Genomic DNA, 12,636 nt, shown 5'->3' with positions numbered 1-12,636 from the left:
TGCTGTATTGCTGCAAAATGCTGTGGTAGCCATGTTGGTTAAGTGTGCCTTAAGTTCTGAAAAAATCGCTGACAGTGTCACCAGCAAAGACCCACACATGAACCTCTCCTCCATGCTTCACGGCTGGAGCCACACATATGGAATCATCAGTACACCTACTCTGCGTCTCACAAAGACACGGCGGTTGGAACCAAAAATCTCCAATTTGGACTCATCAGACCAAAGGACAGATTTCCATCGGTCTAATGTCCATTGCTCGTGTTTCTTGCCCAAGCAAGTCTCTTTTTATGATTGTTGTCCTTTAGTAGTGTTTTCTTTGCAGCGATTGAACTGAAGGCCTGATTCACGCAGTCTCCTCTGAACAGGTTGCCTAGTGGTTAGGGTGGCAGGTAGCCTAGTGGTTAGAGTGTTGGGCCAGTAACCGAGTTGCTAGATTGAATCCCCAACTGACAAGGTAAAAATTTGTTGTTCTGCCCCTGAACAAGGCAGTTAACCCACTGTTCCTAACCTGTTACTGTAAATAAGAATTTGTTCTTAACTGAGTTGCATAGTTAAATAAAGAACTTCTTGAGAATACAGGGGGTGCTATTTTCCCATTAGCATAATTTGCTCTACAGTTAAACTGCCTCTTATTCAATTATTGCTCTTACTATATGCATATAAATAATACCATTGGAAAGAAAACAATCTCTAGTTTTCTAAAACCGTTTCAATTTTGTCTCTGAGTGATACAGAAGTCATTTGACAGCACTTTCCATGACCAAGAAGAAAAAAGCAAGGATGTGTATGCCAGCTTCAACAGCTCTGCTATATATGGTCGTGCCCCCTATGACCCGAAAACACCTCATTGGCTTCCTCTGGGTGTCAAGAGGACGTCAGAGGAAAAAATATCTTGTTTATCTGGGACTGACGTGAAATGAGAGCTAATTCTTTGGCGTGACCGACAACTTCCGGTTGTCTAATCGTGCGACTTGTAGCTGCGATTGTCTTCTGTTGTGCGGCCATTATGGATGAAAACTATCTCCGTCTCGAAGTTTGTTTGATACATGTGACCAGATCATCGTAATGTATGTTTTTTTCATATAGTTTTTAATCAGATTATTTGAATTTTTTTCAGGAGTTTTGTGGTGTTCCGTTGTCTGATTTTATTACGTTTGAGAGATCCGTGCCACTCGACCAGTACCTGTGCTAAATGGAGTGGGAAAGGAACAATTCTGAACGGAAACAACGACTCATCTTGACAAAGGACACTTTGATCAACATTCTGATGAAATATCAGCATAGTAAGACCAATTTACGATGTTATATCATATCTTGTTGTGCATGTGAACTGGCCGTGGGCGCCTAGCCGAATCTGCCTGGTATAGCTATCGCTAATTTAGCGCTACATTTTGTTTTTCGTTATAAAACATTTAATAAATCTGAAATATTGTTTGGATTCACCAGATGTTGGGCTTTCAATATCTGTACGCTGTGTATTTTTCGGAATGTTTTAAGATGAGTAATTCGTTATACTGACGTTGGTCTCTGTAATGTTTCTGGCTGGGTCAGCACTATTTCAGATTGCAGCTGCAATGTAGAACTGTGATTTATACCTGAAAAAATGCACATTTTTCAAAAGAAAACTATGCTATACCATAAATATGTTATCAGACTGTCATCTTATGAAGTTGTTTCTTGGGTTAGTGGCTATATATATTTTTATTTAGTGCGAATTAGTGATAGCTACTGACGCAGGAAAAAGCTGTTGTGAGTAAAAAAAATCGTGTCCTTTGCTACGTGGTTAGGCTAATAGATTTACAATATTGTGTCTCCCTGTAAAACATTTTAAAAATCTGAAATGGTTGGGGCTTTATTCACAGAACGTGTATCTTTCATCTGGTGTCTTGGACTTGTGATTTAATGAATTTAGATGCTACAAGTTACTTGTGACGCTATGCTAGCTATGCCTACTCAGTGGGGGGGGGGGGGGGGGTGCTACGGATAGGGTTGGTGACTCGTGAGAGTTAATAAAAACAGTTGATGTTGAGATGTGTCTGTTACTTTGAACTCTGTGAAAAATGTATTTTGCCTGCAATTTCTGAGGTGGTAACTCTAATGAACTTATCCTCTGCAGCAAAGGTAACTTGGGTCTTCCTTTCCTGTGGAGGTCCTCATGAGAGCCAGTTTCTCATAGCGCTTGATGGTTTTTTGCGACTCACTTGTCCAAAGTTCTTGAAATTTTCTGCTTCGACTGACCTTCATGTCTTAAAAGTATTGTAGACTGTTGTTTCTCTCTACTTATTTGAGCTGTGTTCTTGCCCATTATATGGACTTGAAATGTTACCAAATAGGGCCATCTTCTGTATAGCACCCCTACCTTGTCACAACACAAACTGATTGGCTACCAATTTTTAAGAAGAAAATAAATTCCACAAATTAACTTTTAACAAGGCACACCTGTTAATTGAAATGCATTTCCAGTGACTACTTCATGAAGCTGGTTGAGAAATGCCAAGAGTGGTGCAAAGCTGTCATCAAGGCAAGGGTGGCTTTTATTAAGAACCTAAAATAGAAAATATATTTTTGATTTGTTTAACACTTTTTTGGTTACTACATGATTCTATATGTGTTAATTGCATAGTTTTGTGTTCTTCACATGTATTTTTTCTACACTGTACAAAATAGTAAACAAATTATGGAATGAGTAGGTGTGTCCACTTTTTGACTGATACTGTATGTTATGTGTGTGTGTGTGGCATGCTTCTGTTTCTTCTGCAATGTGTGTTGTTTTTATACGGCCTATGGTGTGTTGTGTTCCTGCATGCATTTCTGCGTGTGTTGAAAAGCAGGGAAAAGCCTTCTTCTGATTTGAGGTTATGACAAGGCCTCAGACACCTTGTCCTCTGTGAGGACAGAGCTTTGTTTCGCCCTGGGGCAATTTTCAAAGGACCAGCATCTCAAGGAAACAGAGGCGGAGGGTAATAGAGTCAACGACGATATTAAACCTGTGTTAAGGATAAAGGGCGCTATTTTCACATTTGGGAAAAATTGTGCCCAATTTAAACGGCTCGTACTCTATTCTTGCTCGTACAATATGCATATTTTATTACTATTGGATAGAAAACACTCTCAAGTTTCTAAAACGTTTGAATTATATCTGTGAGTAAAAAAAGAACTAATTTTGCAGCAAACTTCCTGTCAGAAAGTGAAAAATCTGAAATCGAGGCTCTGTTCGCAGGGCCTCCCTATTCATTTGCTTGAAATCTATTAGTTATACATGCACTTCATACGCCTTCCACTAGATGTCAATAGGCATGTGAGAGGTGAAATGGGGAGTCTAGCTTTTATCTGAGGTCAAAGAGAGGTCTTGGAATGACATGACCCCAATTTCCCTTTGTTGAGGAAGGCGCGGGAAGGAATCTCTGATTGGCTTCTGAAAAGCTTTCGTTATAGACGGCTAATATCTCCGGCTTTGATTTTATTTGATAAATGTGATAATATCATCGTAAAGTATGTTTTTTCAAATATAGTTTTTATCAGATTATTGAAAGTTTTTCGGGAGTTTTGGCGTGTTCCGTTCTCTGCATTTGGTGACGATGGCACAGCTTCGCGCCACTTGGCTTAGTTTTGTTGCTAATTCAAGCAGATACGAAAGAGGAATTCTAAAATCCAAACAACGATTATTCTGACAAAGACCCCTTGTACAAGATTCTGATGGAAGCTCAGCAAAGTAGGACGCCATTTATGATGTTATTTCGTATTTCTGTCGAAATGTTTTAGTATTATTTTCCGCCCAGATTTTGGGCGCGTGTCTCGCTGTAACGTAAGCTGTATGTTGTATAAAGTTATTTTTAGATTCTAACACGGCGATTGCATAAGAACTAGTGTATCTATCATTTGCTGTACAACATGTCGTTTTTTAGTAAGTTTATTATGAGTTATTTGGTCGAATAGGTGAATGTCAGAAATATATCCGGAGATTCTGGAAAAAAAGTTGCTACGTTTTCACAATGTATAACCACGGATTTTAGCTCTAAATATGCACATTTTCGAACAAACATAAGAGTAATGTATAACTGATGTTATAGGACTGTCATCTGATGAAGCTTATCAAGGTTAGTGAAAAATTATATATCTTTTGCTGTTTTTTTACGATCGCTAACTTTTGCTGCTGATAAAATGGGTTGTGTTTTTGGCTATTGTGGTAAGCTAATATAATGATATATTGTGTTTTCGCTGTAAAACACTTCTGAAATATTGGCTGGATTCACAAGATGTTTTGTCTTCATTTTGCTGTACACCATGTATTTTTCATAAATGTGAGTATTTAGGTATTTCACGTTGGTTCTGTAATTACTCTGGCTGCTTCGGTGCTATTTGTGATGGTAGCTGCAAATGTAAAACTATGATTTATCCCTCAAATATGCACATTTTTCGAACAAAACAAATAGATTTATTGTATAACATGTTATAGAGACTGTCATCTGATGAAGTTGTTTCTTGGTTAGTTGGTTGGTTCTTTGGTTAGTTTGGTTGGTTTTGTGCAAGCTACCTGTGCTGTGAAAATGTCTGTGCTTTTTTGTATTTGGTGGTAGCTAACATAATATACGTGGTGTTTTCGCTGTGAACTTTAAAAAATCGGACATGTTGGCTGGATTCACAAGATGTTTATCTTTCATTTGCTGTCTTGGACTTGTTAATGTGTGAAATATTTCTAAAAATATTTTTGAATTTGGCGCCCTGCACTTGGACTGGCTGTTGTCATATTGAGCCGACTTAGGCTTGCACGCATAAGAAGTTAGTGGCTAAACTTAGTCATGGGCACTATTGCTATGAATATGCATTTCATTTGCACATTGTGCATCCTGCACACAAAAGTATGAATACATACACTGTACAGTAAACGCGTATCCATAAAATCAATGATTCCCACACGTGACCATACGTACATATAACAACCAGAAGTCATGGATTACAGGCAACATCCGACTGAGCTAAAGGTAAGAGCTGCCACGTTCAAGCAGCGGGACACTTATCCGGATGCTTATAAGAAATCCCTCTTAGGCCTCCGATGAACATTCAAACAGGCAAAGCATCAATACAGGACTTAGATCGAATACTACTATTTGATGTTTGTCGGATGTGCCAGGCTTGCAAATACTGATTACAAAAGGAAACCCAGCACGAGCAGCCCAGTGACAACAAGCCTATCAGACGAGCTAAATGCCTTCTATGCTGGCTTCGAGGTAAGCCATACTGCCCATGCATGAGAGGACTAGCTGTTCCAGATGACTGTGGTGATCACGTTCTCCGTAGCCGATGTGAGTAACACATTTAAAACAGGTTAACATTCACAAGGCAGCATGGCCAGATGGATTACCAGGATGCATACTCAGAGCATGCGCTGCCAGCTGGCAAGTATCTTCACTGACATTTTCAACCTCACCTGACCCAGTCTGTAATACCTACATCTTTCAAGCGACCACCATAGTCCTAGTGCTCAAGACTGCCAAGGTAACCTGTTGAATGTTTATCGCCCCGTAGCACTCCACATATGTAGCCATGAAAATGCTTTGAAATGCTGGTCATGGCTCACATCAACATCCTAACCCAGACCCCTGGACCCACTCCAATTCTCATAGCGCCCAACAGATCCAAATGTGACGCAATCTCTGTTGCACTCCACACTGCCCTTTCCCACCTGGACAAAAGGAAACACCGTGAGAATGCTGTTCATTGACTACACCTCAGCATTCACACAATTCAAATCAAATCAAATGTATTTATATAGCCCTTCTTACAACAGCTGATATCTCAAAGTGCTGTACAGAAACCCAGCCTAAAACCCAAACAGCAAGCAATGCAGGTGTAGAAGCACGGTGGCTAGGAAAAAACTCCCTAGAAAGGCCAAAACCTGGAAGAAACCTAGAGAGGAACCAGGCTATGAGGGGTGGCCAGTCCTCTTCTGGCTGTGCCGGGTGGAGATTATAACAGAACATGGCCAAGATGTTCAAATGTAAATAAATGACCAGCATGGTCAAATAATAATAATCACAGTAGTTGTCGAGGGTGCAGCAAGTCAGCAGGGTTAGAGGCAGAGAATCCCAGTGGCGAGAGGGGAACTGGCCAGGCAGAGACAGCAAGGGCGGTTCGTTGCTCCAGAGCGATGAGTCTTCAGTAAAGACTTAAAAGTTGAGACCGAGTCTGCGTCTCTCATATGGGTAGGCAGACCATTCCATAAAAATGGAGATCTATAGGAGAAAGCCCTGCCTCCAGCTGTTTGCTTAGAAATTCTAGGGACAATTAGGAGGCCTGCAACTTGTGACCGTAGCGTACGTGTAGGTATGTACGGCAGGACCAAATCGGAAAGATAGGTAGGAGCTAGCCCATGTAATGCAAGCCCACCATTGTGCCCTCCAAGCTTATCACTAAGGTAATGATTAATGTAAGGATTAAACACCTCCCTCTWCAACTAGATCCTGGAATTCCTGACGAGCCGCCCCAGGTGGTGAGGGTAGGAAACAACACATCYATCACACTGACCCTCAACATTGGGGCCCCTCAGGGGATCGTGCTTGTCCCCTCTTGTACACCCTGTTCACGCACGACTGCATGGCAGTCACACGACTCCAACCCCATTATTCATTTTGCCAACGACACGACAGTGCTAGGCCTGATCACCGACGATGATGAGACAGCCTACAGGGAGGAGGTCAGAGACCTGGCAGTTGGTGCCAGTACAACAAACTCTCCCTCAACGTCATCAAGGCAAAAGAGCTGAACGGGGACTACAGGAAACAGAGGGCCGAGCAAGCCCCGATTCACATCAATGAGGCTGTAGTGGAGCAAGTTGAGAGCTTCACGTTCCTTGGTGTCCACATCCCTAAGGACCTATCATGGTCCAAACACACCAACACAGTCGTGAAAAGGGCACGACAATGCCTCTTCCCCATCAAGAGGCTGAAAAGATTTGACATGGGCCCTCAGATCCTCAAAAAGTTCTACAGCTGCATCATTGAGAGCATCTTGACTGGCTGTATCACCGCTTGGTATGGCAACTGCTTGGTATCCGCMCGCAAGACGCTACAGAGGGTAGTGCGTACGGCCCAGTACATCACTGGGGCCGAGCTCCCTGCCATCCAGGACCTCTATACTAGGCGTGTCAGAGGGAGGCTCTATAAATTGTCAGACTCCAGCCACCCAAGTCATAGACTTCTCTCTGCTACTGCATGGCAAAGCTGTACCGGAGCGCCAAGTCTGGGACCAAAAGGCTCCTGAACAGCGTCTAGCCGTAAGACTGCTGAACAGTTGATCAAATGGCTACTCAAACTATTTGTATTGACGCACTATTTTTTGTTGTTGCACTGATTCTCTTGCACTGCACTATGCACACTCACTGGACTNCACACACACACAAAACACATGCATATTGACGACACACACACACAATCCTGATTAACTAGTCCCTTTTAACCCAACCTACATGTCCATATTACCTCAATCCCCCAGGACATTGACTCCGTACTTTGTTCCTTGTATATAGCTTTTGTTTTGGTACAAATGTTCTTAMTTTTTAACTTTGCATTGTTGGGAAAGGGCTCGTAAGTAAGCATTTCAGGGTGAAGTCTACAMTTGTTGTATTTGGCGCATGGGACAAATACAATTTGATTTGACACTCTTACCATGACCTAAGCAGTTCCCCAGGGAGGGCACYTCCATCTCAAACTTGTTTTCTTGCTTGGGTTGCATTTTTGCAGTTCCAGTTTACACCGGCAGTTCAGCACACAGCACAGTTTCAGAGAACAGAGAGGATGCKTTTGCCAATTTAGGGAGTAGTCAGCGGTGTGTGTGAGTGTGTAAGTATTGTAAAATGTCCTCATTCTTAGCACAATGTGATCATTGATTACAAAACAAAGGTTTGACTGTTCCCATGCTTCAAAYAGTGAACCAGATTTTCTCTGTTGTAGAGTTTACTCATCTTCTCATGAGTCTGTGTTCACAGTATTCTCATTGGCTTGTGAATGCAGTATCTTTAAACACTGTCCTTCTGTGAGTATGACACTTTGCATGTGTATATTAAACACTGTGCATATTTATTTGGTATACGTATGCCTCTCTCTCTGTGTGTGTGTGTATGTCCATACTTGTGCGTGTGCACTTTGTGTATTTACAGTGCATACGGAAAGTATTCAGACCCCTTGACTTAATCCAGATTTTGTTACGTTACAGCCTTATTCTAAAATGGATWWAAAAGAGAACACAAGAACACCTTGACCTCCATCATTCCTAAATGGAAGAAGTTTGGAACCACAAAGGCTCATCCTAGACCTGGCTACCAGGCCAAACTGGCCAATTGGGGGAGAAGTAGGGAGGTGACCAAGAAATCGATGGTCACTCTGACAGAGCTCCAGACTTCCTCTGTGGAGATGGGAGAACCTTCCAAAAGGACAACAATCTCTGCAGCACTCCACCAATCAGGTATTTATCTTTAGCTGGTGTATAGGAGTCAGGCGCATGACACAGATAGAGTATAGTATAACTATCTTCAAAAGTAATGACTCGGGACGTCGGGTTTTTGATATGAAAGCTTCTTAGTAATAATACTTGATCACGTTACTTTAACAACTTTAGATTCTACAGAGCAATGCAAGTAAGATGCTGCGCAAAGGAGCCAGAATAATCACCTGTCAATTGCACTTAACTAGTGCGTTGTCTCTCTACTTCCTGTCGCAAGGCATTCTGGAACTTGCAGTCAAAAGCGTAAATTCAATACTAACCAATACAATTACATATGTAAATAACTGTAAAGAAATATCTTTAGATACAGCTCAATGAATTAACTTAAACATTAACTCTGTAACACATTAAAGTACAAACAATGAGTAAATAACGTATTTTCCTCAGCATATAATAATGCAATACAAAACAGAGCCCACAATAACAGACATTCCTACATAGAAACAATCACTCATAAACAAACATGGGGGAACGGAGGAGTAAATAATGAACAGGTAATTGTGGATTGAAAACCAGGTGTGTAAGACAAAAACCAAACAAAATGGAAATGAAAAGTGGAATCGGCGATGGCTAGAAGGCCGGTGACTTCGACCACCGAACACCTCCCGAACAAGGGGTGGGACCGACTTCGGCGGAAGTCGTGACAATGACTGAAATCGCCACATACCACAAACCTCATGAGGGATAACACATATTACAAGGTAAATGACAGGACAGGCCATGGTTAGAGTAAAATTAAGTTCAACAGCAGCTTGTTTCCATTCAGGCTACAGTAAATATCTGGGGGGCCTTAAGATATGTATTTATTTTTTAAGTATACGATCGATAATATTGATAAACCTTCACAAATTGATTACCCAATCTTCTATCCTAAGAGAGAGAACGGGGGGGGGGGGTGATCTCCAACTCTCTCTACACAAGCAAGGAGATAACGATAGCTTGATTCAAAATTAAATTGGCTTTCAAAAGAGGGGAACGTCAACAGAGCAGCCAACCTTAACTGGGGTTTGATTGGTTCTGGCATTCCTCAGTATTCAAAGCGCACGGAGAATGCTTCAGCTTATCAGCAAACAGTGCAGATGGATTTACTGGCGCTACGTTGTTCCTCTGGACAATCAATGCATGGTCACAGGCTCCACAGGTGGGAGAGGGAAAAAGAGAGCAAGAAGTAAAGCAGCCACAGAATACACACAGGAAGTATACCGTGGTATTTGGTTTGAGATGCAAATACAGTATAATAGGGTTACTGTTACTGTTAAACAAAGGACAAATATGCTTCAAATTGCATTCCTGTGCCTTCTTAGCTTAAAAAAGATATGACTATCATGTCACTCTCCATCCCTGTTTGATTTGAAATGGTTAGCTTTTTATTTAGGTTTTATTCAATTTGTCATAAAAGCATATTCCATCCAAAGTTTCCCTCCAATGTGTTCGATCCAAAACAAGACAGCTAGATGACTTGGAGGGGGTTGGGGAACGACAAAAGCACTGGTAGTAATATTATATGTCACGCTCTGACCTTAGATATCTCTGTTTCTTTATATTTTGGTTATGTCAGGGTGTGACGAGGGTGGGTATGCTATGTTGTTATTATCTAGGGTTTTTGAATGTCTAGGGTGTTTTGTACGTCTAGTTAATTTTGTATGTCTATGGTGGCCCTAATATATGGTTCCCAATCAGAGGCAGCTGTTTATCGTTGTCTCTGATTGGGGATCATATTTAGGTATCCATTTTCCCTTTTGTGTTCGTGGGTTCTTGTTCTAGTACCCAGTCCAGAGCTTCCGGCGACAGTACCCAGTCCAGAGCTTCCGGCGACAGTTCACAGTCCAGAGCTTCCGGCGACGTTTCACAGTCCGGAACCTCCAACGGCGGCCAACAGTCCGGAACCTCCAAAAACGGGCCACAGTTCCGGAACCTCCAACGACGCGGCCACAGTCCGGACTCCAACGACGGGCCACAGTCCAGAACCTCCAACGCGGGCCACAGTCCGGAACCTCCACCACGGTCCACAGTCCGGAACCTCCACCGACGTGTCCACAGTCCGGAACACTCCACAGACGGTCCCCAGTCCGGGTCTCCAGTGACGGTCCCAATCCGGGGTTTCCTGCGATGGTCCCAGTCCGGGGTTTCCGGCGACGGTTCCAGTCCGGGAACCTCTGGCGATGATCCACGGTCCGGTTCTACAAAAGCGGAGGGATCAGCGTCAAGGAGGGGGGGGCTGCGTCCAAACCGGAGCCGCCAGCCGAGGGTAGATGCTCACCCGGACCGGGAGTCCATACCTTTGGGAGGGTACTGTCACGCTCTGACCTTAGATATCTCTGTTTCTTTATATGTTGGTTAGGTCAGGTTGTGACGAGGGTGGGTATGCTAGTTTTGTATTATCTCTAGGTTTTTGTATGTCTAGGGGTTTTGTAGGTCTAGGTAATTTGTATGTCTATGGTGGCCTGATATGGTCCCAATCAGAGGCAGCTGTTGTCGTTGTCTCTGATTGGGGATCATATTTAGGTAGCCATTTTCCCTTTTTGTGTTCTTGTTCTATGTTTATTGCCTGTCTGCAGCTATTCATATCAGCTTCACGGTTTCGTTTTGTTGTTTTGTTAGTTTTAATAAATATAGAATGTCGCATACAACGCTGCGCCTTGGTCTGATTCTTATGACGAACGTAACAGGTATAGAAACTATCTACACAGAGTGCAATAAGTGCAGAGATATAAATTCTATTTGGTCTATCTCTCATCCCAGAAGCAAATGTTTTTTCTCAGTCTAAATCTTTAGAATATGATCAGTTGCATTGCTCAGATAGTAATAGGGTGACTGTGACGAGGGAGAAATGTGACAGGGCCTTCGCACCACAACCACAGAGAAAGACACATATAATAGGCTCTGTGTGGTACAGTGGTGACAGACCTGGTGTGGTTTAAGTCAAATGGCTTTCAGTTGTGTTTCAGTTGTGTTAAAGTAAAGTAACAGAGAAGTAGAATACAGGGGAACTGTTTAATGCGTAGCTTTTCCCCTTCGTATGAAATTATGGGACTAAGACCAACTTTAAATCAGATCATTCATATTACTCTCGGGAGCGCCAATAACAAAGTTTACTACACATACAAAGTTGTCAACATCTTTGCAATTGATACAACAAACGATGTATAAAAAAGATGCTTCAAATTAAAATGGAGATGACTGCAATAAAATATACAGTGCATTTGGAAAGTATTCAGACCCTTTCACTTTTTCCACATTTTGTTACGTACAGCCTTATCGAAAATGGATTAAATGTTTTCTTCCTCATCAATTTTCACACAATAACCCATAATGGTGGATATAGAGATGGAAGACACCAGCCTCACGATCCCACCGATTCATCAGAAAACTAGCACTGTGATGGTGGCGGAGTATGAGAATGCCACTGTCACGACTTCGACCCAGGCAGGCTCTCCTTCCCGTTCGGTGGCGTTCGGCGGTCGTCGCATCGCTATTAGCTGCCACTGATCCTTTTCTCCCCCTCCCTATGGTGTTTTTGGGTTCACCTTGTTTGTATTAGGGTTAATTAGTTGGGCTTATTAGTCAGCGGCCCGCACGTTTCTTTGTGCGGGATTGTTTGTTTGTAAGTAGTGGTGTTTGGTTTTGTGCTACGTGTTTACTGGACTGTGTTCGTTTCCCCCCGTGTCTGGGGTTGGTTAGAAGTACACCCAGTGTGTTAGTAGGTGGCCTAGTTTGTCCGTGTTCATTAAAGAACATTTGTATTGCACCTGCTGTTCCTGCCGCTTTGGACTTCACACTCCGACACCCAGGCCTTACAGAATCCCGCACCAAAAATGGAGTCAGCAAGGAGCAGCGGCCAACCCTCTCCTCATCTGGAGGAACGGTGTGCTCATTCATACCACTGTTCTCCACCGTATTGGATCAGCGATGGATTCGATGATGGAGCGAATGGACCGATGGAGAGGAGTGTCTCCTCTCTACACCTTCGGCTCCTCCAGCCCAGGACTTCTCCATCCCGCGGCTCCACGCGCTCTCCGTCTGACCACTCCCGAGGGATTATGAGGATCGGCGCGCGGTGCCAGGGGTTCCTACTCCAACTGGAACTGTACCTTGCCCACCGTAAACCCACTCCCTCGGGAGTGTCCTCGTCTCCTG

The sequence above is a fragment of the Salvelinus sp. IW2-2015 genome, linkage group LG17, assembly GCF_002910315.2.
Source record: "Salvelinus sp. IW2-2015 linkage group LG17, ASM291031v2, whole genome shotgun sequence".
Taxonomy (NCBI): domain Eukaryota; kingdom Metazoa; phylum Chordata; class Actinopteri; order Salmoniformes; family Salmonidae; genus Salvelinus; species Salvelinus sp. IW2-2015.
Note: the sequence above shows the minus strand (reverse complement) of the source record.